Here is a 23,923-nt window from a genome sequence, read left to right as displayed (position 1 = left end):
GGCAGGATTCGAACCTGAGCAGGGAGTCCCCAATGGATTTCAAGTCTATCGCCTTAACTACTCGGCCACAACTACAGCGAGCTCGCCGCCGCCGCATTCCTCCTATAATCTAACACGGAGTGCGAGGTGGCTGCAGAAACTTTTTTTAAGTCGCTCTCCGTTAAAAAAAAAAAACCTTTCACAAGATACATGCCGGCAGACAGACACGCCTCAGAGGGTTTAAGGCTGGCTTCACGTTCAAATGATAAAGTCTCCCCGTCCTGATGTCAAAATGCAACTTTGGCAGACAGAAAAAACATCAACAAACCAAAAATGTAGACAAGGATTTTACAAGCTGCACCACACTGCACTTTCAAAAGCATTTACATTCGTGTTAGACGGAGGAATTGTCTTTGTTTTGCGCGTTTACGAACGCCATGGAAAACGAAACAAAACAAAAGCCCTCAGCTCCTGCACGTGATTATAATGCCGTTACGTGTTGAAGCAGGAATTTACGTCATCCTACCACTGCAACACGGGGAATAGAGGGAAATGAAAACACGCTACGAATCGTCTCAATCACTCCCTAGAGTCGTAAGGCACATTGAAGGGTGCACCCCCATCATTAATCGTTGGGCCTCTGTGAAAGGAAAGCTGTTGAGCAGTCTTTGAAACAGCTCGGATGAAACACTTGATTGCTTCCATGTGCATCTGGAGCCCACTTCTTATTTTCACTTCACGCCGCCCAAACCATTTCTAAAACAGGAGATTCGCGTTTGGGAATGCGCCCTGCCCTACAAATAAAACAGGTCTACGGGTCTGAAACCTGCTCCACGGAAAACAGTTCTGTTGCGCTTTTGATCAAAGGGAGATTCTCTGTTCTTACTTTTTGATGACATAACACCCAAAGGGGCCTCTTTGGAGCTGGATTCCAACCAGCATCCTAAAGTTTCTTGGCGGTATCCTTTACAGTCCTCTGTTCGGTCGACAAGGAACAGAAGGGGGCAGCTTTCCTCACACATACAGTGCAATGTACTGTAGTGTTCCCCTTCATTGAATTCGCAGTTCTGCATCAGACCTCTAACTCGTTTCCTTAGCTTGGATTTAAGCCACGAAGCAGGCTTCTACTGTATAAACGTCTAGAGGAATCACAAACTATTTGAGAGGCCATCATCCCAGGGGGAACTGACAAAGTCTATCCCTTTGATCTATCCCTAAACACCTAGCGCAGTCTCTCGAGAGACTGTCAAAAATCGCTTTCTCCGTTTGTGCTGCAAGTAAGTGAAAACGCAGTCTCAAACCAGAGCCACTTGGCAGCAGCGGCACGTAAATACTGTTACTGCCACTGCTCGATACCGACGTTAGCCTACTATACCATGTTCAGCCACCGCTAGAAAATGCACGGCTCTAGTACTGGAGCAAACAAAAGGAGGGCCAACGTCGAACAGGCACACGTGTCAGACATAGAGAGCGACGAGAATGGGATTCGAACCCATGCGTGCAGAGCACAACGGATTAGCAGTCCATCGCCTTAACCACTCGGCCACCTCGTCCACGAAACTGGGCTGTCCAGACATGGGTTGGCGCGCTAAAGATGATCTTTTTCTTTTTTTTCCCTCGTACTCGAGGGTCCTTTTCCTGTTCCACATGCGATTTCAACATTTTCCTTGGGAGATGTCAAGCCAGCAAGCCACTGCTGTGGTTCAGTGGCCAGTGTGGAGTTCAGTGGCCCTGTTGTACACAGAAAGCACATTGAGCTCCTTGGACATGAAAAGTTCCAGATAAAAGCCATTTGTCATCCTTTCTCTTGGTGTCGATGTTGCTATTGTATGTAAAGGTGGCAACTTGCTCAGCGAGCAGGCGGAGCACACACCGAATGCAGATGTGTCTGAGTGGTGTGTCCAAGTGGCTGCAAAAGGACAACACTCCCAGGGCGCCGTGGCTTAGTTGGTTAAAGTGCTTGTCTCCTTAAACAGGAGATGCTGGGTCCGAATCCCAGTGGTGCCTTCTTCGTTCTGTCTTCTCGAACTGAACTGGTCCTTACAGACAACCGCCTACCGCTAGACTTAATTAAATGCAAGTATTCATTTCCTGTCTTTAACGCAACTTGTTTTTCTTAAAATGGATGCAACTTGCAAAACATGAAATACAAACCTCGCTAATCAGCGCTCGAGGCTGGCAAAAAAAAAAGAAGTCAGCAATGTTTTTTTCTTTAACCTTAAGCCTGCTAATGGAGAAGAACCTAGTCGCCATATCACATACATCCGTTTCAACGATAAGAAGGTAACAACTATCCTCACTCCAGAGTAAATCTCACGTTTAGGGCATATTTTTTTCCACTTTACCATGAGTCGGGCTCAGCTGCACAGAGGCGAGAGCAGAGCAATGAGGTCACGGGGACAGGGGAGTCACACGCTGGCGGTTTGAACACGCGGAAGATCACTGAGAGATCCACAGTATGTGGACCCTCCGTGCGCCATCATTCCACACTCCAGACTCTGAATCCTGCCATCCGAGTTAAGATCTCGGCGGAACCTGAGGCGCAGTTCTTTCTTAAAACGTAATCTGGTGAGCATTTCTAGAATCGTACTTGTATAGATGCAGCCTTTAATGTGTTGCTAGGTTAAAATTTATGACTTCTTGAACTTCAGTAGGCAACTGCCCTCTTGATTTCGGATTTAATTTCTTTATTACAGGGGCGCTTTTATGATGACAGAGTCATGTTCAGGTACTTTGCTTGATGGAGGAAGCTCATTTCGGACTCTGTGATCTGCTCACCTGGAAAGGTCTGCTGTACTACTACAAGAGAGAAGTAGAGTGTGGAGGAAGGGACAATTTTATGATGCTTTGGAAGGTAATGTTTTTTTTTCTTTGAAATCGAAATGAATCAGAATATCAGTGCAAAAGACAAACTTTTGGTTTGGTTTAAAGAGATATGGTTTTAAAACAGACAAAATGTAGAAAACAGGTGTTTCTCACTTTTGGAAAAGAATGGACCAGGGGTAATATTTTACTAGTTGCAGTGCTAAGCTCACTGGGTTACAGTCCTGTAGTGTCACACCAGGGCCAGTGGTGCAATGGATAATGTGTCTGACTATGGATTAGGAGTTTGGAGGTTCGACTCCTGCCTGGCGCTGGTTGTTTTTAAACACATCAGCCTACTCCCTAAGTGCCTGTCGTAAGAGGCGACTAAAAGGGTTGTGTCAGGAAGGGCATCTGACGTAAAACCATCTTGCCAAAACCATGGTTGCAAAGAACACAAACCACATACCGGATCGGCCGGGGCCCGGGTTAACAACGTCCGCCATTAGTGCTGTGTCCCAACAGGGTACTAATGGAAATTATGCTACTGTGGGGAAAACTGTAGAGTGGGGGCTACAGAAAAGAAACAAGGTGAAGGGGCCTGGAAGGAATGTTAAGTCAATGAGAGTGGGGAGTTGGAATGTTGGCACCATGACAGGGAGAGGGAGAGAATTGGTTGAAACTATGGCAAGGAGAAAAGTGGAGATCTTGTGTGTGCAAGTAACCAAGTGGAAAGGAAACAGCTCAAGACACCTAGGAGAGGGATACATGATTCTATATGCTGGAAAGAGTACCAAAATGAATGGAGTGGGTGTGATAGTGTGCAAAGACCTAGCAGACAAGATAGTGAGGGTGGTTAGACACTCAGACAGGATTATCAATGTACAGGTGGCTTTTGAGAGTGGGTTATGGAATATCATCTCTGTATATGCACCACAGGTAGGAAGACCACAGGAGGAAAAGGAGAGCTTTTTGGAAGATCTCGAAGAAGTGATTAGCAGAATCCCAGGAAATGAAATGGTGGTAATTGGAGGAGACTTCAATGCACATTTAGGAGAGAAATGCCCAGATTATCCAGATGAACATGGTCAGAGAGGGCTAGGAGAGAGAAATGAAGAAGGAGGAAGGCTACTAGAGACACTCCAAGCTCTTGAATTGTTTGCAGTGAACACAGGGTTCACGAAGAATTATGAGCAAAAGGTGACATACAGGAGTGGAGGCCATGATACCCAAATAGATTACATATTAGTGAGAAGAATTGATAGAGCGAAAGTCCAAGATGCTAAAGTCCTGCCCTATGAGGCTGTTACCAGACAACACAGGCTACTGGTGATGGACATCACAATATTGAAGGAGCGAAGAATAAGGCAGAGGAAACACCCAGCACGAACAAAAGTGTGGAAACTGAGAGAAAACAAAGTAGATTTCAACAGGCTGGTGAAAGAAATGAAAAACAACACAGAGGAAACAGAGGAGCCTTCAGTTGAAGAAGAGTGGACTGAGATGAGCCACATCCTAGAAGAGGCTGCTACCAGGGTTTGTGGAAAGACAAGAGGAGGCAGACCGAGGGAAAATGAAGAGTGGTGGTGGGATATGGAAGTTCAGGAAACACTGAAGGAAAAGAAAAAAGCATACAAGGCACTGAAAGATGGCACTGGAGAATTACAAGAATATAAGAGACTAAAGAAGGTAGCAAAAAGAAGTGTAGCAAGAGCAAAGGAAAGAGCCTGGAAAGAATGGAATGAGAAACTTGAAACAAAGGAAGGAGAGGACCAAATCTACAAGATTGCTAAACATAGAGCGAGACAGAAAAAAGATATTATCCGGGTGGCGGGACTCAAGGATGGAGAAGGCAGAGTCTTGATTAAAGAAGAACAGATCAAGCAAAGATGGCTGGAGTACTTCAAAAATCTGTTAAATGTAGAAAATGAGAGGGAGAACCTAGTGGAGGCAGACGTAGTGTGTGGACCAATCCAAGAAATTTCAGTAAAGGAAGTGACAGAAGCTATCAAAGAGATGAAAGTGGGCAAAGCAACTGGACCATCAGGAATAGCAGCAGAACACTTTAAGAACCTCGATGAAGAGGGGATTCAGTGGCTGACGAGATTGCTAAACAATATTGCAAAGGAAGAGAGAATTCCAGAAGAATGGACAAAAAGCAGTATGGTTACCATCTACAAGGAGAAAGGAGACCCAATGGAGTGTTAAAACTATAGAGGAATAAAACTTCTGGAACATGGATTGAAAATCCTGGAAAAAATTCTGGACAAGAGACTCAGGAAGATAATCAGGATCCACAACTCACAATTTGGATTCTCAGTGGGGAAAAGCACAACAGATGCCATTTTTGTGATGAGACAGTTACAGGAGAAGACACTAGAGAAAGGGAAAAAGCTGTATGTGGCCTTTCTGGACTTGGAGAAGGCATATGACCGTGTGCCCAGAGAGGTGGTGTATTGGTGCTTGAGGAAGAAAGGAGTACCAGAAAGCATGGTGAAGTTAGTTCAAGCAACCTATAGAGATGCAACTACGAAGATGATAACACAACAGGGAGAGACAAAAGAGTTTGAAATCACAGTTGGAGTACACCAAGGATCAGCACTAAGTTCTTTCCTTTTCATAAACATTATTGACACACTGACAGAGGAGGTAAGAACAGAAGTGCCTTGGGAACTCATCTTTGCTGATGATGTGGCACTGATGGCAGACTCAGAAGTAGAACTACGGGAGAAAGTGTTCAAATGGCAGAGGAGTCTGGAAAAGGGTGGACTGAAAATGAATGCACAAAAATCTGAAATAATGGTAATGGAGAGAAGAGGAGATACTATGACCAATGTTGAGGAGACAAATGGAGGAAAACTGAAACAAGTTGATGACTTTAAATACCTTGGATCAAAACTGGTAAAGGGAGGAGAAACACTGGAGGCAGTAAAACAAAGAGTGAAAGCTGGATGGAACAAGTGGAGAGAGATAACTGGAATAATCTGTGACAGGAAAATTCCCAGAAAGTTAAAGTGCAAAATGTACAAGACTGTGATTAGACCTGTACTACTATATGGAGCTGAATGCTTGGCAGTTGGAAAGAGGGAAGAGAACTTGATGAGAAGAACTGAAATGAGGATGTTGAGATGGATTCTGCAGATTTCAATGAAGGATAAGATCAGAAATGAAGAAATCCGTAGACAATGTAGGGTGGTGGATGTGGTTGAGAAGATGCGAGAGGCGAGGTTACGGTGGTATGGACATATCATGAGGAGGGACTTTGAGGAAGTAACAAAGAGGGTAATGGAATTTGAGGTGGAAGGTAACAATGGAAGAGGCAGGCCTAGAAAGAGATGGATAGATTGTGTGAGAAAAGATATGGAGGTATGTGAAGTGAGTGAGGAAGATGTGCTCGACAGAGACAAATGGAGAAGAGCAACCAAAGCAGCTGACCCCAGGACAGTCTGGGACTAAGGCTGTGAAAAAGAAGAAGAAGAAGAAGAAGAGCCTACTCCCTAAGTAGCCTGTGCTACTTACTGCATTGTAAGAGCGATTGTGAGCGGTTTTGTTTTCTCTCTTTGACCAGCCCAGCTGCGCCCCACCCGAAGGCAGGGAAGCACAAAAATTGTATGGAACTCATTCATGCTCATTCATGCTCCTCTCCATGGAAATCTTTAGTAAAAGGCAAAAGATTTGTACGAGATGAAGAGAAACCAGAGTGCGTGGCTGGACAGCTGCAGGAGCCCAGGCCGCCTTCAAGTCCTCTGCCCTGCCAGTCGTGGTTGTCAATGCACCTGGCCTTACAAACGAGCCAGTGGCTCTCAGCTTACCTGGCAGGGGAGATACCTTGATCAGCCTGTAGTTGGATTGTTTTCTTGTTTTGTGGAAGCAGTGTTTGTTTTGCAGTTTGAGATGGCAACCTTTGGATCCCGCAAGAATGCTGTACGTTTTGAGCTTTTGGATGACCTCTTCATGGATCGTATGCAGTTCAGCAGAAAAGTGTTACAGAAGGAACTTGGCTTTGAACCTCGGCACTTGGATTTCATCTTCGCTCTCCCAGGTCAGAAAGAATTTGAGGTTGTTTTTGCTACCTATTCTCTGTTTGAACAATGTGTGGATGTGTTTGAGGCAAAAAGAGGGAAAGTTCCTGCCCTTGAGAAGATCAACTTGCAGCCTCTGACACAGAGAGAGAGGAAAACGGTGCATGTTGTTATGTTCTCGGAAATGGCAAAGACGGAGGACATTCACACCTGGCTTAAGCAGTACTGCACCGTCCACCATGGAACTGAGGTTAGAGATGTTGACGGTATAAAAACAGGAGCAAGGAAATTCGAGGTTCGCTTGCTACCGGACAATGTAAATGGAGGCTTAAGGCACCTGCCCTCTACAATCCAGCTGGGCGCCTGCAATGGCTATGTTTTTTATGTGGGACAACCAAAGGTGTGTCGGCGCTGTGGTGCTGTGGGACACAGTGGGTGGGTGCTGTGCAGGAGCCCAGGCCGCCTTCAAGGCCTCTGCCCTGCCGGTCGTGGTTGGCAATGCACCTGGCCTTACAAACTAGCCAGTGGGGCCCGTTCAGCTCCGGGCTCATCGCCTGCGGCTCACGGCTTGCGAGCGTGACCAATCCGTGCGATAACTCGGAAAACACCCGGCCGCACTGTGCCGGAAACGACGCACTCTGGGAAGCCGCTATGCAAAGCGAGGTCCCAAGATCCCCTGCGGCCGGACACTTCCCAACCCCCAAAGAAAAGAGCGCCAATCAGACGGCCGGAGACCGAGGACTCGCGGAGCAGACTGCCACAATCGCCATAACAAGACCGATTGCGAGCGTTTTTGTTTTCTCTCTTTGACCAGCCAGGCTGCACCCCACCCGAAGGCAGGGAAGCACAAAAATTGCATGGAACTCATTCATGCTCCTCTCCACGGATATCTTTAGTAAAAGGCGAAAGATTTGTACGAGATGAAGAGAAACCAGAGTGCGTGGCTGCAAAGCTGCAGGAGCCCAGGCCGCCTTCAAAGCCTCAGCGCTGCCGGTCGTGGTTGGCAATGCACCTGGCCTTACAAACTAGCCAGTGGGGCCCGTTCAGCTCCGGGCTCATCGCCTGCGGCTCACGGCTTGCGAGCGTGACCAATCCATGCGATAACTCGGAAAACACCCGGCCACACTGTGCCGGAAACGACGCACTCTGGGAAGCCGCTATGCAAAGCGAGGTCCCAAGATCCCCTGCAGCCGGACACTTCCCAACCCCCAAAGAAAAGAGCGCCAATCAGACGGCCGGAGACCGAGGACTCGCGGAGCAGACTGCCACAATCGCCATAACAAGACCGATTGCGAGCGTTTTTGTTTTCTCTCTTTGACCAGCCAGGCTGCGCCCCACCCGAAGGCAGGGAAGCACAAAAATTGCATGGAACTCATTCATGCTCCTCTCCACGGAAATCTTTAGTAAAAAGCGAAAGATTTGTACGAGATGAAGAGAAACCAGAGTGCGTGGCTGCAAAGCTGCAGGAGCCCAGGCCGCCTTCAAAGCCTCAGCGCTGCCGGTCGTGGTTGGCAATGCACCTGGCCTTACAAACTAGCCAGTGGGGCCCGTTCAGCTCCGGGCTCATCGCCTGCGGCTCACGGCTTGCGAGCGTGACCAATCCATGCGATAACTCGGAAAACACCCGGCCACACTGTGCCGGAAACGACGCACTCTGGGAAGCCGCTATGCAAAGCGAGGTCCCAAGATCCCCTGCAGCCGGACACTTCCCAACCCCCAAAGAAAAGAGCGCCAATCAGACGGCCGGAGACCGAGGACTCGCGGAGCAGACTGCCACAATCGCCATAACAAGACCGATTGCGAGCGTTTTTGTTTTCTCTCTTTGACCAGCCAGGCTGCGCCCCACCCGAAGGCAGGAAAGCACAAAAATTGCATGGAACTCATTCATGCTCCTCTCCACGGAAATCTTTAGTAAAAAGCGAAAGATTTGTACGAGATGAAGAGAAACCAGAGTGCGTGGCTGCACAGCTGCAGGAGCCCAGGCCGCCTTCAAGGCCTCTGCCCTGCCGGTCGTGGTTGGCAATACACCTGGCCTTACAAACGAGCCAGTGGGGCCCGTTCAGCTCCGGGCTCATCGCCTGCGGCTCACGGCTTGCGAGCGTGCCGAATCCGTGCGATAACTCGGAAAACACCCGGCCACACTGTGCCGGAAACGACGCACTCTGGGAAGCCGCTATGCAAAGCGAGGTCCCAAGATCCCCCGCGGCCGGACACTTCCCGCCCCCCAAAGAAAAGAGCGCCAATCAGACGGCCGGAGACCGTGGACTCGCGGAGCAGACTGCCACAATCGCCATAACAAGACCGATTGCGAGCGTTTTTGTTTTCTCTCTTTGACCAGCCAGGCTGCGCCCCACCCGAAGGCAGGGAAGCACAAAAATTGCATGGAACGCATTCATGCTCCTCTCCACGGAAATCTTTAGTAAAAGGCGAAAGATTTGTACGAGATGAAGAGAAACCAGAGTGCGTGGCTGCACAGCTGCAGGAGTCCAGGCCACCTTCAAAGCCTCTGCGCTGCCGGTCGTGGTTGGCAATACACCTGGCCTTACAAACGAGCCAGTGGGGCCCGTTCAGCTCCGGGCTCATCGCCTGCGGCTCACGGCTTGCGAGCGTGCCCAATCCGTGCGATAACTCGGAAAACACCCGGCCACACTGTGCCGGAAACGACGCACTCTGGGAAGCCGCTATGCAAAGCGAGGTCCCAAGATCCCCTGAGGCCGGACACTTCCCGCCCCCCAAAGAAAAGAGCGCCAATCAGACGGCCGGAGACCGAGGACTCGCGGAGCAGACTGCCACAATCGCCATAACAAGACCGATTGCGAGCGTTTTTGTTTTCTCTCTTTGACCAGCCAGGCTGCGCCCCACCCGAAGGCAGGGAAGCACAAAAATTGCATGGAACGCATTCATGCTCCTCTCCACGGAAATCTTTAGTAAAAGGCAAAAGATTTGTACGAGATGAAGAAAAACCAGAGTGCGTGGCTACACAGCTGCAGGAGCCCAGGCCGCCTTCAAAGCCTCTGCGCTGCCGGTCGTGGTTGGCAATGCACCTGGCCTTACAAACTAGCCAGTGGGGCCCGTTCAGCTCCGGGCTCATCGCCTGCGGCTCACGGCTTGCGAGCGTGACCAATCCGTGCGATAACTCGGAAAACACCCGGCCGCACTGTGCCGGAAACGACGCACTCTGGGAAGCCGCTATGCAAAGCGAGGTCCCAAGATCCCCTGCGGCCGGACACTTCCCAACCCCCAAAGAAAAGAGCGCCAATCAGACGGCCGGAGACCGAGGACTCGCGGAGCAGACTGCCACAATCGCCATAACAAGACCGATTGCGAGCGTTTTTGTTTTCTCTCTTTGACCAGCCAGGCTGCGCCCCACCCGAAGGCAGGGAAGCACAAAAATTGCATGGAACTCATTCATGCTCCTCTCCACGGAAACCTTTAGTAAAAGGCGAAAGATTTGTACGAGATGAAGAGAAACCAGAGTGCGTGGCTGCACAGCTGCAGCAGCCCAGGCCGCCTTCAAAGCCTCTGCCCTGCCGGTCGTGGTTGGCAATGCACCTGGCCTTACAAACGAGCCAGTGGGGCCCGTTCAGCTCCGGGCTCATCGCCTGCGGCTCACGGCTTGCGAGCGTGACCAATCCGTGCGATAACTCGGAAAACACCCGGCCGCACTGTGCCGGAAACGACGCACTCTGGGAAGCCGCTATGCAAAGCGAGGTCCCAAGATCCCCTGCGGCCGGACACTTCCCAACCCCCAAAGAAAAGAGCGCCAATCAGACGGCCGGAGACCGAGGACTCGCGGAGCAGACTGCCACAATCGCCATAACAAGACCGATTGCGAGCGTTTTTGTTTTCTCTCTTTGACCAGCCAGGCTGCGCCCCACCCGAAGGCAGGGAAGCACAAAAATTGCATGGAACTCGTTCATGCTCCTCTCCACGGAAATCTTTAGTAAAAGGCGAAAGATTTGTACGAGATGAAGAGAAACCAGAGTGCGTGGCTGCACAGCTTCAGGAGCCCAGGCCACCTTCAAAGCCTCTGCCCTGCCGGTCGTGGTTGGCAATACACCTGGCCTTACAAACGAGCCAGTGGGGCCCGTTCAGCTCCGGGCTCATCGCCTGCGGCTCACGGCTTGCGAGCGTGCCGAATCCGTGCGATAACTCGGAAAACACCCGGCCACACTGTGCCGGAAACGACGCACTCTGGGAAGCCGCTATGCAAAGCGAGGTCCCAAGATCCCCTGAGGCCGGACACTTCCCGCCCCCCAAAGAAAAGAGCGCCAATCAGACGGCCGGAGACCGAGGACTCGCGGAGCAGACTGCCACAATCGCCATAACAAGACTGATTGCGAGCGTTTTTGTTTTCTCTCTTTGACCAGCCAGGCTGCGCCCCACCCGAAGGCAGGGAAGCACAAAAATTGCATGGAACGCATTCATGCCCCTCTCCACGGAAATCTTTAGTAAAAGGCGAAAGATTTGTACGAGATGAAGAGAAACCAGAGTGCGTGGCTGCACAGCTGCAGGAGTCCAGGCCACCTTCAAAGCCTCTGCGCTGCCGGTCGTGGTTGGCAATGCACCTGGCCTTACAAACTAGCCAGTGGGGCCCGTTCAGCTCCGGGCTCATCGCCTGCGGCTCACGGCTTGCGAGCGTGACCAATCCGTGCGATAACTCGGAAAACACCCGGCCACACTGTGCCGGAAATGACGCACTCTGGGAAGCCGCTATGCAAAGCGAGGTCCCAAGATCCCCTGCGGCCGGACACGTCCCAACCCCCAAAGAAAAGAGCGCCAATCAGACGGCCGGAGACCGAGGACTCGCGGAGCAGACTGCCACAATCGCCATAACAAGACCGATTGCGAGCGTTTTTGTTTTCTCTCTTTGACCAGCCAGGCTGCGCCCCACCCGAAGGCAGGGAAGCACAAAAATTGCATGGAACTCGTTCATGCTCCTCTCCACGGAAATCTTTAGTAAAAGGCGAAAGATTTGTACGAGATGAAGAGAAACCAGAGTGCGTGGCTGCACAGCTTCAGGAGCCCAGGCCACCTTCAAAGCCTCTGCCCTGCCGGTCGTGGTTGGCAATACACCTGGCCTTACAAACGAGCCAGTGGGGCCCGTTCAGCTCCGGGCTCATCGCCTGCGGCTCACGGCTTGCGAGCGTGCCGAATCCGTGCGATAACTCGGAAAACACCCGGCCACACTGTGCCGGAAATGACGCACTCTGGGAAGCCGCTATGCAAAGCGAGGTCCCAAGATCCCCTGCGGCCGGACACTTCCCGCCCCCCATAGAAAAGAGCGCCAATCAGACGGCCGGAGACCGAGGACTCGCGGAGCAGACTGCCACAATCGCCATAACAAGACCGATTGCGAGCGTTTTTGTTTTCTCTCTTTGACCAGCCAGGCTGCGCCCCACCCGAAGGCAGGGAAGCACAAAAATTGCATGGAACTCATTCATGCTCCTCTCCACGGAAATCTTTAGTAAAAGGCGAAAGATTTGTACGAGATGAAGAGAAACCAGAGTGCGTGGCTGCACAGCTGCAGGAGCCCAGGCCGCCTTCAAGGCCTCTGCCCTGCCGGTCGTGGTTGGCAATACACCTGGCCTTACAAACGAGCCATTGGGGCCCGTTCAGCTCCGGGCTCATCGCCTGCGGCTCACGGCTTGCGAGCGTGCCCAATCCGTGCGATAACTCGGAAAACACCCGGCCACACTGTGCCGGAAACGACGCACTCTGGGAAGCCGCTATGCAAAGCGAGGTCCCAAGATCCCCTGCGGCCGGACACTTCCCGCCCCCCAAAGAAAAGAGCGCCAATCAGACGGCCGGAGACCGAGGACTCGCGGAGCAGACTGCCACAATCGCTATAACAAGACCGATTGCGAGCGTTTTTGTTTTCTCTCTTTGACCAGCCAGGCTGCGCCCCACCCGAAGGCAGGGAAGCACAAAAATTGCATGGAACTCATTCATGCTCCACTCCACGGAAATCTTTAGTAAAAGGCGAAAGATTTGTATGAGATGAAGAGAAACCAGAGTGCGTGACTGCACAGCTGCAGGAGCCCAGGCCGCCTTCAATGCCTCTGTCCTGCCGGTCGTGGTTGGCAATACACCTGGCCTTACAAACGAGCCAGTGGGGCCCGTTCAGCTCCGGGCTCATCGCCTGCGGCTCACGGCTTGCGAGCGTGCCCAATCCGTGCGATAACTCGGAAAACACCCGGCCACACTGTGCCGGAAACGACGCACTCTGGGAAGCCGCTATGCAAAGCGAGGTCCCAAGATCCCCTGCGGCCGGACACTTCCCGCCCCCCAAAGAAAAGAGCGCCAATCAGACGCCGGAGACCGTGGACTCGCGGAGCAGACTGCCACAATCGCCATAACAAGACCGATTGCGAGCGTTTTTGTTTTCTCTCTTTGACCAGCCAGGCTGCGCCCCACCCGAAGGCAGGGAAGCACAAAAAATGCATGGAACTCATTCATGCTCCTCTCCACGGAAATCTTTAGTAAAAGGCGAAAGATTTGTACGAGATGAAGAGAAACCAGAGTGCATGGCTGCACAGCTGCAGGAGCCCAGGCCGCCTTCAACGCCTCTGCGCTGCCGGTCGTGGTTGGCAATGCACCTGGCCTTACAAACTAGCCAGTGGGGCCCGTTCAGCTCCGGGCTCATCGCCTGCGGCTCACGGCTTGCGAGCGTGACCAATCCGTGCGATAACTCGGAAAACCCCCGGCCACACTGTGCCGGAAACGACGCACTCTGGGAAGCCGCTATGCAAAGCGAGGTCCCAAGATCCCCTGCAGCCGGACACTTCCCAACCCCCAAAGAAAAGAGCGCCAATCAGACGGCCGGAGACCGAGGACTCGCGGAGCAGACTGCCACAATCGCCATAACAAGACCGATTGCGAGCGTTTTTGTTTTCTCTCTTTGACCAGCCAGGCTGCGCCCCACCCGAAGGCAGGGAAGCACAAAAATTGCATGGAACTCATTCATGCTCCTCTCCACGGAAATCTTTAGTAAAAGGCGAAAGATTTGTACGAGATGAAGAGAAACCAGAGTGCGTGGCTGCACAGCTGCAGGAGCCCAGGCCGCCTTCAAGGCCTCTGCCCTGCCGGTCGTGGTTGGCAATACACCTGGCCTTACAAACGAGCCAGTGGGGCCCGTTCAGCTCCGGGCTCATCGCCTGCGGCTCACGGCTTGCGAGCGTGCCCAATCCGTGCGATAACTCGGAAAACACCCAGCCACACTGTGCCGGAAATGACGCACTCTGGGAAGCCGCTATGCAAAGCGAGGTCCCAAGATCCCCTGCGGCCGGACACTTCCCGCCCCCCAAAGAAAAGAGCGCCAATCAGACGGCCGGAGACCGTGGACTCGCGGAGCAGACTGCCACAATCGCCATAACAAGACCGATTGCGAGCGTTTTTGTTTTCTCTCTTTGACCAGCCAGGCTGCGCCCCACCCGAAGGCAGGGAAGCACAAAAATTGCATGGAACTCGTTCATGCTTCTCTCCACGGAAATCTTTAGTAAAAGGCGAAAGATTTGTACGAGATGAAGAGAAACCAGAGTGCGTGGCTGCACAGCTGCAGGAGCCCAGGCCGCCTTCAAAGCCTCTGCGCTGCCGGTCGTGGTTGGCAATGCACCTGGCCTTACAAACTAGCCAGTGGGGCCCGTTCAGCTCCGGGCTCATCGCCTGCGGCTCACGGCTTGCGAGCGTGACCAATCCGTGCGATAACTCGGAAAACACCCGGCCACACTGTGCCGGAAACGACGCACTCTGGGAAGCCGCTATGCAAAGCGAGGTCCCAAGATCCCCTGCGGCCGGACACTTCCCAACCCCCAAAGAAAAGAGCGCCAATCAGACGGCCGGAGACCGAGGACTCGCGGAGCAGACTGCCACAATCGCCATAACAAGACCGATTGCGAGCGTTTTTGTTTTCTCTCTTTGACCAGCCAGGCTGCGCCCCACCGAAAAGCAGGGAAGCACAAAAATTGCATGGAACTCATTCATGCTCCTCTCCACGGAAATCTTTAGTAAAAGGCGAAAGATTTGTACGAGATGAAGAGAAACCAGAGTGCGTGGCTGCACAGCTGCAGGAGCCCAGGCCGCCTTCAAAGCCTCTGCCCTGCCGGTCGTGGTTGGCAATACACCTGGCCTTACAAACGAGCCAGTGGGGCCCGTTCAGCTCCGGGCTCATCGCCTGCGGCTCACGGCTTGCGAGCGTGCCGAATCCATGCGATAACTCGGAAAACACCCGGCCACACTGTGCCGGAAACGACGCACTCTGGGAAGCCGCTATGCAAAGCGAGGTCCCAAGATCCCCTGCGGCCGGACACTTCCCGCCTCCCAAAGAAAAGAGCGCCAATCAGACGCCGGAGACCGTGGACTCGCGGAGCAGACTGCCACAATCGCCATAACAAGACCGATTGCGAGCGTTTTTGTTTTCTCTCTTTGACCAGCCAGGCTGCACCCCACCCGAAGGCAGGGAAGCACAAAAATTGCATGGAACTCATTCATGCTCCTCTCCACGGAAATCTTTAGTAAAAGGCGAAAGATTTGTACGAGATGAAGAAAAACCAGAGTGCGTGGCTGCAAAGCTGCAGGAGCCCAGGCCGCCTTCAAAGCCTCTGCGCTGCCGGTCGTGGTTGGCAATGCACCTGGCCTTACAAACTAGCCAGTGGGGCCCGTTCAGCTCCGGGCTCATCGCCTGCGGCTCACGGCTTGCGAGCGTGACCAATCCGTGCGATAACTCGGAAAACACCCGGCCACACTGTGCCGGAAACGACGCACTCTGGGAAGCCGCTATGCAAAGCGAGGTCCCAAGATCCCCTGCAGCCGGACACTTCCCAACCCCCAAAGAAAAGAGCGCCAATCAGACGGCCGGAGACCGAGGACTCGCGGAGCAGACTGCCACAATCGCCATAACAAGACCGATTGCGAGCGTTTTTGTTTTCTCTCTTTGACCAGCCAGGCTGCGCCCCACCCGAAGGCAGGGAAGCACAAAAATTGCATGGAACTCATTCATGCTCCTCTCCACGGAAATCTTTAGTAAAAGGCGAAAGATTTGTATGAGATGAAGAGAAACCAGAGTGCGTGACTGCACAGCTGCAGGAGCCCAGGCCGCCTTCAATGCCTCTGTCCTGCCGGTCGTGGTTGGCAATACACCTGGCCTTACAAACGAGCCAGTGGGGCCCGTTCAGCTCCGGGCTCATCGCCTGCGGCTCACGGCTTGCGAGCGTGCCCAATCCGTGCGATAACTCGGAAAACACCCGGCCACACTGTGCCGGAAACGACGCACTCTGGGAAGCCGCTATGCAAAGCGAGGTCCCAAGATCCCCTGCGGCCGGACACTTCCCGCCCCCCAAAGAAAAGAGCGCCAATCAGACGCCGGAGACCGTGGACTCGCGGAGCAGACTGCCACAATCGCCATAACAAGACCGATTGCGAGCGTTTTTGTTTTCTCTCTTTGACCAGCCAGGCTGCGCCCCACCCGAAGGCAGGGAAGCACAAAAAATGCATGGAACTCATTCATGCTCCTCTCCACGGAAATCTTTAGTAAAAGGCGAAAGATTTGTACGAGATGAAGAGAAACCAGAGTGCATGGCTGCACAGCTGCAGGAGCCCAGGCCGCCTTCAACGCCTCTGCGCTGCCGGTCGTGGTTGGCAATGCACCTGGCCTTACAAACTAGCCAGTGGGGCCCGTTCAGCTCCGGGCTCATCGCCTGCGGCTCACGGCTTGCGAGCGTGACCAATCCGTGCGATAACTCGGAAAACCCCCGGCCACACTGTGCCGGAAACGACGCACTCTGGGAAGCCGCTATGCAAAGCGAGGTCCCAAGATCCCCTGCAGCCGGACACTTCCCAACCCCCAAAGAAAAGAGCGCCAATCAGACGGCCGGAGATCGAGGACTCGCGGAGCAGACTGCCACAATCGCCATAACAAGACCGATTGCGAGCGTTTTTGTTTTCTCTCTTTGACCAGCCAGGCTGCGCCCCACCCGAAGGCAGGGAAGCACAAAAATTGCATGGAACTCATTCATGCTCCTCTCCACGGAAATCTTTAGTAAAAGGCGAAAGATTTGTACGAGATGAAGAGAAACCAGAGTGCGTGGCTGCACAGCTGCAGGAGCCCAGGCCGCCTTCAAGGCCTCTGCCCTGCCGGTCGTGGTTTGCAATACACCTGGCCTTACAAACGAGCCAGTGGGGCCCGTTCAGCTCCGGGCTCATCGCCTGCGGCTCACGGCTTGCGAGCGTGCCGAATCCGTGCGATAACTCGGAAAACACCCGGCCACACTGTGCCGGAAACGACGCAGTCTGGGAAGCCGCTATGCAAAGCATAGCTATGCATAGCTATGCAAATGTCGTAAATGAGCACCGCGATCGCTTGTTGTCATGCGTCCTTACTTGGGAAATGCAGAAGCAAAAACTGCCCTCTCTCAGTCACCGAAACGTGTGCGGCTCGCCTTGCACTCTCTGCGCCTCGCATATTTATGGAGCTGTCTGCTCTTCTTTCTGTTGAAGTACGCAAGTTACGTGGCGTACTGCAGACTATGATGTGCTCAATGACAGCTTTCAAGATTTGAAAACTATGAGCTTGATGGCTCAAGTCGAACGAATGTGGTTGTTACGCAATTGATGATCAAACGCACGTATTCTAACGATTCGTGAGAGTATGTTCTAAAGGTCCCTGGCTCGATCCCGGGTTTCGGCATTTTGTTTCATCGCGCCCTTTGTTCCTATCTCCAGCGCCCTCTGCCTAAAGTGACGCGTCCCTTTCTCAGCCCGAAACGCAAGCGAGACACCAGCAGCAGTCCCTACAGGTTTCCGTAGTGTAGCGGCTATCACGTTCGCCTAACACGCGAAAGGTCCCCGGTTCGAGACTGGGTGCAAACAGCCTCTTCTTGCACGCTCCTGCACTTCACAGAGGTCTTGAACCACCAGTCATTTGTTCCCAATGTATTTCGGGTGCCTTCATGCACTCTTGTACCAAACGCACGTTTTTTCTGTACCTGGAGCCGATCATTTGCAATTGGGCTATCCCTACAGACCAAGACGAGCTCTGTCGGCTCAAAAGCAGCGCAACACCTGCGAGAACAACAGAAAGATTAGTACCCAGCGGGGGCCTCTTAGTGAGCCCAAGATCTAATCAAGAATCGACTCCAGAAACAGGGCTTGGCGCATTGTTCCATACTCCGACCACTCTTGGTGTAAACAGGTCCCTCCTGGTCTCTGCATGAAATGCACTTTCCTGCGTTTGCTTTGGTGTAACTGGCTTCCCATGCATGGGCGAATGTGAAGAAGATCCTTAGTAAGTCATTGAAGAAACCCGAGAAGAGGTCGGAGTGGCCTCTGTCGTTCATCAACGATCCAGTCAGGCAGTACTCCTCTGTAAAGCGCTGTTCGTTCACATCGATTGGCTTTTTTTTGCCTTCATTCATGCAAGTAGTAAAAGCAGACGCCCCTATTCTGCCGTGACCCGGATTTGAACCAGGGTTGTTGTGGCCACAACGCAAAGTACTGACCACTATACGATCACGGCGAGTTACCGATACACACGTGGCAGGGCGGAAAAGGCTGTGCTCTCTTCGTGTGACATGATTCGGGAAAGTCCTGACGTTGCATTTCAACTGAGCCCCAGTATACATCGACCCTTCGGCACTCTGAGTGACAACTCTCTTGCGTGTTTTCTCATATTTATGTAGTTTGCTTGCATGATGCCCGGAACAGCAGGGTTGTGCACTCCCATATGGTCTAGCGGTTAGGATTCCTGGTTTTCACCCAGGCGGCCCGGGTTCGACTCCCGGTATGGGAACGTGTCAATTTTGCCTCCTGCTTTCCAAAAGATCAGCACTGTGTACGAAGGAGCCACATTAAAACTACTCAACGTGCAAAACGTGCGAGAAGAGGGGGCGCTTGTTTCCAGCCGAAACTTCTCGCGTGTGAGACGAGCTGACCATCGCTGCAGGAGGTGGGAGGGTCACTCTGGTAGACAGGGCTGACCTTCGGCAATAGGATTTATACTCTCCAAGATGATATTTGCACTTTCTGGAGAGGCGATTTTCTCCACTTCAGTAGCCCGATTTCGTCGATTGCGTGGAGAGGGCTGTAGAATGTGGCGCCGTCTTTCCTGCTCCGTCCATGACAGGCGTGCTGGTCTCTGGAGAGAGAGCACGGTCCATCAGCGCACCCCAATAAAGGCACTGGAAGCAGCTGAATCGCATTGGCGAAGCTCAGCGCTGGGCCGCTGGGCACATCTGACCACAGTTTCCGTAGTGTAGTGGTTATCACGTTCGCCTCACACGCGAAAGGTCCCCGGATCGAAACCGGGCGGAAACAGACCAGACTTCTTCTGTCGCCACGCACAAAAGGGGATTGGGGATTCACCTAGCGCTGTGATCGAACAGACCCACTCACCTCTTAGTGTGACGGGATCTGCACAGTGCATGTCGCAGCGCATCCTGCTTTCACTTCAATGCGCGTCCTGATGTACCCCGGTCTCCCGCGTGACAGGTGGGGACAGGTGACAGGTCCACGTGACAGGTCCTATACTAACGAGGAAGACATCACTCTCTCCGACCCCCGGCATCGTGTCCCGACCCACCGTGCTGGAAGCCGACTCGTGCTGTGATTCCTTTACGGAGCAGAAATGACAACTGAGGAGCCGAGAAATCATTTCAGCATTTCGCGTCTGAACGGAAAACACAAACGACCAACTCGGAATGATTTGCCTTTGACGCTTATCAAAGCGTTCTTTGTGCATCGAACAGACCCACTCACCTCTTAGTGTGGCGGGATCTGCACAGTGCATGTCGCAGCGCTCCCTGCTTTCACTTCAATGTGTTTCCTGATGTCGAGTCTTGTGCCGTGCGGAGGCTCTGAAAGCGAGAGCAATGAAAAGGTGCACGACGCTGTGTTAGAAAACAGAGAAGTGAAAGGCAGTCCTTTCTCTAAGGAGGTAAAAGAAAAGCTACTCCCCGTCGGGGAATCGAACCCCGATCTCCCGCGTGACAGGCGGGGATACTTGCCACTATACTAACGAGGAAGACATCACACGCTCCGACCCCCGGCATCGTGTCCCGACCCAGCGTGCTGGAAGGCGACGCGTGCTGTGATTCCTTTACGGAGCAGAAATGACAACCGAGGAGCCGAGAGATCATTTCAGCATTTCGCGTCTGAACGGAAAACACAAACGACCAACTCGGAATGACTTGCCTTTGACGCTTATATACCTCTTAGTGTGGCGGGATCTGCACAGTGCATGTCGCAGCGCTCCCTGCTTTCACTTCAATGTGCTTCCTGATGTCGAGTCGTGTGCCGTGCGGAGGCTCTGAAAGCGAGAGCAATGAAAAGGTGCACGACACTGTGAAATAAACATTAATAAACGCATATATAACGTCGAAAACACATCTAACACTAGGAGTATACAGCACTCTGCACAGTGTACGAAGTAAATTATTTTCGCAGTAATTAATTATATTTACTATATTTATTATACACGTGTAAATTAATTACTGCGAAAATAATTTACTTCGTACACTGTGCAGAGTGCCGTATACTCCTAGTGTTAGATGTGTTTTCGACGTTATATATGCATTTATTAATGTCGTCGATTTTACGGTTGCAATTCGACGTTGATTATACGTCGAGGCGACGTATATATACGTATAGCCGTATTTTCGCCGTGAATATACGTATATTCGACGAATCAATGCCCACAGCTTGGCATACAAGGGTTTTGCGGAGGGGTCTTGCCACCTGCCTGAAAAAAAAACAGTAAAATGTTTGAGTGCCTATAGAGTTTCTATTTTTATTTTCTTGAGAAAAGTTGATACCATTTCCTGGAAACCCCGTCCCCCATCAGTGCGCGGTGCCCGGGGAAAAATCTGTAGGGGGGCGTCTGAAATTCTGAGCGGGGGTGATATTTCGGTTGAAACGGAGCTGTACGGTGCAGCTACCCAAATGAAATCTCGCAGCTATGCCATTAATTAGTGCTTTATGATAGAAGATATCGACTAGCAATCTGGTATTTGCGATGAAGTTCAGTTTCACATTTTTCGTCACTCTCACTGGAGAGTATTGCCTGGAGCGAAAAGTACCATAAGCGTTCATTTTTGCAGCTACATGGACGTTCTGAATCGTTAAGAAAAAATGTTGTAAAACCAACAGAAAGCACAGACTGCTATAACTAGTCCTAGTTATATAACGATTTTAAGTATAATGATAAACTACTGCAAGGAATCGGTCCACCTGAGCAAACAGGATCGTAATGTTGACACTCAATAACGACACTGATATGTGCAGTTCCTGGACGGATAGCCCTCCTGCCCATCAAACAGACTGAGTGACTGTTCCTGTCATTTAGTGTTGTCTGACAAGTACAACTATTTTTTTAGGGCGCAAATTAAGTTAGGTAAATCTTTTTGCCCAAAACTGAAGGGGCAACATTCCCCCCTCCCCCCGTGATGCCAGGCCTGTCCCCATCCTATTCCATAATGTCATTATATATAATACCATACAACAGTGACCGATCCTTACTAACTACATGCGTTAAAATTGCACATCAGCTCATAGCAGGGGGCACATAGCCGCGATGTATTATCAATGTTATATTTCAACCATAATATCGACAACATTAATAAACGCATACGTTGAGAAAATATCGAACCCAGCATATTTTCCGGTTATATACCACAATGCATTGCTAGTATTCGTTGGTCACAATTTTGGACACATTTTTCAAACGTAGAAGTATATCCGCAAATATCTCAGCAATCCTCTTTTGACGAGTAAGTATGAACAATAATAATACTATCTGAATACATACAGATCTTTCTTAATATTATTTTGATTAAAATAGTACGTGAATAAGCAAAAAATGGCACATAAAATAGTGTGAATGGGGAAGATGACACAAAATCGTTTTGCCGTTTCTCTATTCTTATTCTATGTTGTACTTTCAAACTTTGGGTACTCTTTAATTAGGACAGACTTTATTGCTCAACTGCTATGATGCAAGCCAAATTTCATACATTTATTTCAGTTTTGAGCTTAGTAAACCGTTCACTTTTTAGATTATACTAAAGAAGATATTAATCATCATTTATTTGGGAAGTAATATTATATCATTTTCTCCTAGCTGCGGTGCTGAAGTCCCACCCTACATCAACAGAAAAAGAAATAAAGGAGCATGCAATGTGTTACTTGAAGAATCCATATGAAAGACAGGGGGCCAGGAGATCTGGACACTGAAAATAATAGGTTTTTGGTTCTAACTGTTAGGACAATTAGACAGGGTTTGCAAATAGTGGAAAAAAATCATCTTAACTTCCATTGTAATATTTTTTTTTCTTGGAAATATAGAAGTTGTACATTTTAAAATGTATATTTGAATCAAAATGTGGTTTTGAGTTAGTGTGTTAATGTAATTAGTTTTGTGTTTGTCATTACTATACTGTATATTGCCATGTTACCAGAATTTGTAGCTGAAGTTTAAGACTAGTTGTGTTTTTTTATGATTATTGCCCATATGTTGATTGTTGATTGATTGTATACAATGTATAATTTGAAATACATATGTTTCAGGTGTGAATGTGTATTTTCAGAATACATTTCTAAATCTAATCATTGGCTTGGTTTACTTGTTTCTACACCTATAAAATCTATCTTTGATGTATAATAGACCTCTACCCATATACGTATAATAGACCTCTGAAGTTATACGTATAATAGACCTCTAACCATATACGTATAATAGACCTCTAAAGTTATACGTATAATAGACCTCTAACCATATACGTATAATAGTCCTCTAAAGTTATCCGTATAATAGACCTCTAAAGTTATCCGGAACTCCAACCATATATGTATAATAGTCCTCTAAATTTATCCGTATAATAGAACTCCAACCATTTATGTATAATGAACGTCTAAACATAGACGTATAATTGACGTATAACTTTAGACGTATATTAGAATTTCATTCTAGACGAATTGTAGACCACATTTAGACGTATAAGGTATGCGTTTAATAGACGTATATTATACGTCTTTTGCCCACTGGGTGGGCTCCAGATGCACATGGAAGCAATCAAGTGTTTCATCCGAGCTGTTTCAAAGACTGCCCAAGAGCTTTCCTTTCACAGAGGCGCAACGATTAATGATGGGGGTGCACCCTTCAATGCGCCTTACGACTCTAGGGAGTGATTGAGACGATTCGTAGCGTGTGCTCATTTCTCTCTATTCCCCGTGTTGCAGTGGTAGGATGACGTAAATTACTGCTTCGACACGTAACGGCATTATAATCACGTGCAGGAGCTGAGGGCTTTAGTTTTGTTTCGTTTTCCATGACGTTCGTAAGCGCGCAAATCAAAGGCAAGTCCTGCGTCTAACACGAACGTAAATGCTTTTGAAAGTGCAGTGTGGTGCAGCTTGTAAAATCCTTGTCCACATTTGTGGTTTGTTGATGTTTGTTCTGTCTGCCAAAGTTGCATTTTGACATCCGGACGGGGGGACTTTATCATTTGAACGTGAAGCCAGCCTTAAACCCTCTGAGGTGTGTCTGTCTGCCGGCACGTATCTTGTGAAAGGTATTTTTTTTTTAACGGAGAGCAACTTTAAAAAGGTATCCGCAGCCACCTCGCAGTCCGTGTTTGATTATAGGAGGAATGCGGCGGCGGCGAGCTCGCATTTGTCGTGCTCGAGTGTTTAAGGCGATGGGATCGAAATGCGTTGGGGACTCCCCGCGCAGGTTCGAAACCTGCCGACTCCGGCGTCTGCCGCATGTCGCCTTGTGCCTGCGCGGCAGAGGCGAAGTGCCGCTTCTCCTTTCCTGGTACTATAACAACGCGAAATCGCTTGGACCTGCTGCCATGGACATCAATTCTTCAGATAACCACACACTTTGCCTTCGCACCTCTGGTGCTCTGCTTATGCCTTTGAAAACCTAATGAATAAAGCTGAAAGAACCGACACGATATGTAGGTGCTGGTAAAGCACGCAGTAAAGAACTGTTAACAGCAAGGGTTTCAGTGGGTTAACTGAGGAGAAGGCGTGATCGCTAATTGTTGACTTTTTATTTGGTGTTAGAAACACTCTTACTGTGCATGACGTGCAACAAATGTAGCCACAGAAATTGCATCACGCTTTCA

The 23,923-nt window shown here is 50.5% G+C and overlaps 23 non-coding genes and 1 pseudogene across 23 annotated transcripts; 2 read left to right on the top strand and 22 right to left on the bottom strand.

The window, feature by feature from the left end:
* Window positions 1–1,450: 1,450 nt before the first annotated feature.
* trnas-gcu (transfer RNA serine (anticodon GCU)) lies at window positions 1,451–1,532 on the bottom strand. The gene has a single exon. It is a non-coding gene; the product is annotated as a tRNA-Ser (tRNA).
* A 4,826-nt stretch (window positions 1,533–6,358) lies between these two features.
* On the bottom strand, window positions 6,359–6,485 carry LOC138228419 (U5 spliceosomal RNA; annotated as a pseudogene).
* A 1,141-nt stretch (window positions 6,486–7,626) lies between these two features.
* Window positions 7,627–7,743, bottom strand: LOC138228379 (U5 spliceosomal RNA). The gene has a single exon (XR_011185459.1). It is a non-coding gene; the product is annotated as a U5 spliceosomal RNA (small nuclear RNA).
* Window positions 7,744–8,134: 391 nt separating this feature from the next.
* Window positions 8,135–8,251, bottom strand: LOC138228370 (U5 spliceosomal RNA). The gene has a single exon (XR_011185450.1). It is a non-coding gene; the product is annotated as a U5 spliceosomal RNA (small nuclear RNA).
* A 391-nt stretch (window positions 8,252–8,642) lies between these two features.
* On the bottom strand, window positions 8,643–8,759 carry LOC138228383 (U5 spliceosomal RNA). Its single transcript, XR_011185463.1, has one exon. It is a non-coding gene; the product is annotated as a U5 spliceosomal RNA (small nuclear RNA).
* A 391-nt stretch (window positions 8,760–9,150) lies between these two features.
* Window positions 9,151–9,267, bottom strand: LOC138228362 (U5 spliceosomal RNA). Its single transcript, XR_011185442.1, has one exon. It is a non-coding gene; the product is annotated as a U5 spliceosomal RNA (small nuclear RNA).
* Window positions 9,268–9,658: 391 nt separating this feature from the next.
* Window positions 9,659–9,775, bottom strand: LOC138228389 (U5 spliceosomal RNA). The gene has a single exon (XR_011185469.1). It is a non-coding gene; the product is annotated as a U5 spliceosomal RNA (small nuclear RNA).
* Window positions 9,776–10,166: 391 nt separating this feature from the next.
* LOC138228342 (U5 spliceosomal RNA) lies at window positions 10,167–10,283 on the bottom strand. The gene has a single exon (XR_011185422.1). It is a non-coding gene; the product is annotated as a U5 spliceosomal RNA (small nuclear RNA).
* A 391-nt stretch (window positions 10,284–10,674) lies between these two features.
* LOC138228321 (U5 spliceosomal RNA) lies at window positions 10,675–10,791 on the bottom strand. Its single transcript, XR_011185401.1, has one exon. It is a non-coding gene; the product is annotated as a U5 spliceosomal RNA (small nuclear RNA).
* A 391-nt stretch (window positions 10,792–11,182) lies between these two features.
* Window positions 11,183–11,299, bottom strand: LOC138228381 (U5 spliceosomal RNA). Its single transcript, XR_011185461.1, has one exon. It is a non-coding gene; the product is annotated as a U5 spliceosomal RNA (small nuclear RNA).
* A 391-nt stretch (window positions 11,300–11,690) lies between these two features.
* On the bottom strand, window positions 11,691–11,807 carry LOC138228320 (U5 spliceosomal RNA). Its single transcript, XR_011185400.1, has one exon. It is a non-coding gene; the product is annotated as a U5 spliceosomal RNA (small nuclear RNA).
* Window positions 11,808–12,198: 391 nt separating this feature from the next.
* Window positions 12,199–12,315, bottom strand: LOC138228307 (U5 spliceosomal RNA). The gene has a single exon (XR_011185387.1). It is a non-coding gene; the product is annotated as a U5 spliceosomal RNA (small nuclear RNA).
* Window positions 12,316–12,706: 391 nt separating this feature from the next.
* Window positions 12,707–12,823, bottom strand: LOC138228387 (U5 spliceosomal RNA). Its single transcript, XR_011185467.1, has one exon. It is a non-coding gene; the product is annotated as a U5 spliceosomal RNA (small nuclear RNA).
* A 390-nt stretch (window positions 12,824–13,213) lies between these two features.
* Window positions 13,214–13,330, bottom strand: LOC138228331 (U5 spliceosomal RNA). Its single transcript, XR_011185411.1, has one exon. It is a non-coding gene; the product is annotated as a U5 spliceosomal RNA (small nuclear RNA).
* A 391-nt stretch (window positions 13,331–13,721) lies between these two features.
* On the bottom strand, window positions 13,722–13,838 carry LOC138228306 (U5 spliceosomal RNA). Its single transcript, XR_011185386.1, has one exon. It is a non-coding gene; the product is annotated as a U5 spliceosomal RNA (small nuclear RNA).
* Window positions 13,839–14,229: 391 nt separating this feature from the next.
* On the bottom strand, window positions 14,230–14,346 carry LOC138228318 (U5 spliceosomal RNA). Its single transcript, XR_011185398.1, has one exon. It is a non-coding gene; the product is annotated as a U5 spliceosomal RNA (small nuclear RNA).
* A 391-nt stretch (window positions 14,347–14,737) lies between these two features.
* Window positions 14,738–14,854, bottom strand: LOC138228298 (U5 spliceosomal RNA). Its single transcript, XR_011185378.1, has one exon. It is a non-coding gene; the product is annotated as a U5 spliceosomal RNA (small nuclear RNA).
* Window positions 14,855–15,244: 390 nt separating this feature from the next.
* LOC138228361 (U5 spliceosomal RNA) lies at window positions 15,245–15,361 on the bottom strand. The gene has a single exon (XR_011185441.1). It is a non-coding gene; the product is annotated as a U5 spliceosomal RNA (small nuclear RNA).
* A 391-nt stretch (window positions 15,362–15,752) lies between these two features.
* On the bottom strand, window positions 15,753–15,869 carry LOC138228343 (U5 spliceosomal RNA). The gene has a single exon (XR_011185423.1). It is a non-coding gene; the product is annotated as a U5 spliceosomal RNA (small nuclear RNA).
* A 390-nt stretch (window positions 15,870–16,259) lies between these two features.
* On the bottom strand, window positions 16,260–16,376 carry LOC138228330 (U5 spliceosomal RNA). The gene has a single exon (XR_011185410.1). It is a non-coding gene; the product is annotated as a U5 spliceosomal RNA (small nuclear RNA).
* Window positions 16,377–16,767: 391 nt separating this feature from the next.
* Window positions 16,768–16,884, bottom strand: LOC138228305 (U5 spliceosomal RNA). Its single transcript, XR_011185385.1, has one exon. It is a non-coding gene; the product is annotated as a U5 spliceosomal RNA (small nuclear RNA).
* A 1,632-nt stretch (window positions 16,885–18,516) lies between these two features.
* On the top strand, window positions 18,517–18,588 carry trnae-uuc (transfer RNA glutamic acid (anticodon UUC)). The gene has a single exon. It is a non-coding gene; the product is annotated as a tRNA-Glu (tRNA).
* A 451-nt stretch (window positions 18,589–19,039) lies between these two features.
* trnav-cac (transfer RNA valine (anticodon CAC)) lies at window positions 19,040–19,112 on the top strand. Its single transcript has one exon. It is a non-coding gene; the product is annotated as a tRNA-Val (tRNA).
* Window positions 19,113–19,746: 634 nt separating this feature from the next.
* Window positions 19,747–19,818, bottom strand: trnad-guc (transfer RNA aspartic acid (anticodon GUC)). Its single transcript has one exon. It is a non-coding gene; the product is annotated as a tRNA-Asp (tRNA).
* Between the last annotated feature and the right edge of the window lie 4,105 nt (window positions 19,819–23,923).

This window comes from Lepisosteus oculatus, unplaced genomic scaffold, assembly GCF_040954835.1.
Source record: "Lepisosteus oculatus isolate fLepOcu1 unplaced genomic scaffold, fLepOcu1.hap2 HAP2_SCAFFOLD_40, whole genome shotgun sequence".
Classification (NCBI taxonomy): Eukaryota; Metazoa; Chordata; class Actinopteri; order Semionotiformes; family Lepisosteidae; genus Lepisosteus; species Lepisosteus oculatus.
The sequence above is the reverse complement of the archived record's forward strand: the minus strand, read 5'-3'. Positions and strand labels throughout refer to the sequence as shown.